General features: G+C 38.8%; 1 non-coding gene across 1 annotated transcript; it reads right to left on the bottom strand.

The window, feature by feature from the left end:
* Positions 1-269: 269 nt before the first annotated feature.
* Positions 270-342, bottom strand: trnav-cac. Its single transcript has one exon. It is a non-coding gene; the product is annotated as a tRNA-Val (tRNA).
* Between the last annotated feature and the right edge of the window lie 212 nt (positions 343-554).

Here is a 554-nt window from a genome sequence, read left to right as displayed (position 1 = left end):
GGTGGGATTTGAACCCACCCCTCCAGATGGGTTTGTTTGTTTGTTTGTTTGTTTGTTTTGCTTTTTTGCTGCTGTAACAAGGAAATTTCCTCACTGTGGGATGAATAAAGAATCTAATCTAGATTAGGGGTTAAACATTGAGGAGCGGGGTCAAACATTTAACTCCGCCCACATTTAGGTCTGCGGGTCTACAGTCAGGGGTACATGGGTTATTGAGAGTTCAACTCAGCAGAGTTTCATTGTGCAATGTCAACATGAACAAAGAAATGTGTTTCTGCCCTGTTTCGAACAGGGGACCTTTCGCGGGTGAGGCAAACGTGATAACCACTACACTACAGAAACTGATGACTAATCATTTTTCATGCTCGTGGGGAAATGCTCCATTCATATTTTACTGTCAATGTTTAAAATGACATAAATAGACAATAAACAATCACATGAAAAAAACACGGTTTAAGGTTAACGTTACATTAATTGTAGTTAACATGTAATCCATCCGAAAGTTGCGTTAACATGAACTGTGACTAACTTTATAGCATTCATGTAACGTTAAA

This window comes from Etheostoma cragini, unplaced genomic scaffold (genome assembly GCF_013103735.1).
Source record: "Etheostoma cragini isolate CJK2018 unplaced genomic scaffold, CSU_Ecrag_1.0 ScbMSFa_1433, whole genome shotgun sequence".
Classification (NCBI taxonomy): domain Eukaryota; kingdom Metazoa; phylum Chordata; class Actinopteri; order Perciformes; family Percidae; genus Etheostoma; species Etheostoma cragini.
This window is presented reverse-complemented; position numbering and strand designations above follow the sequence as displayed.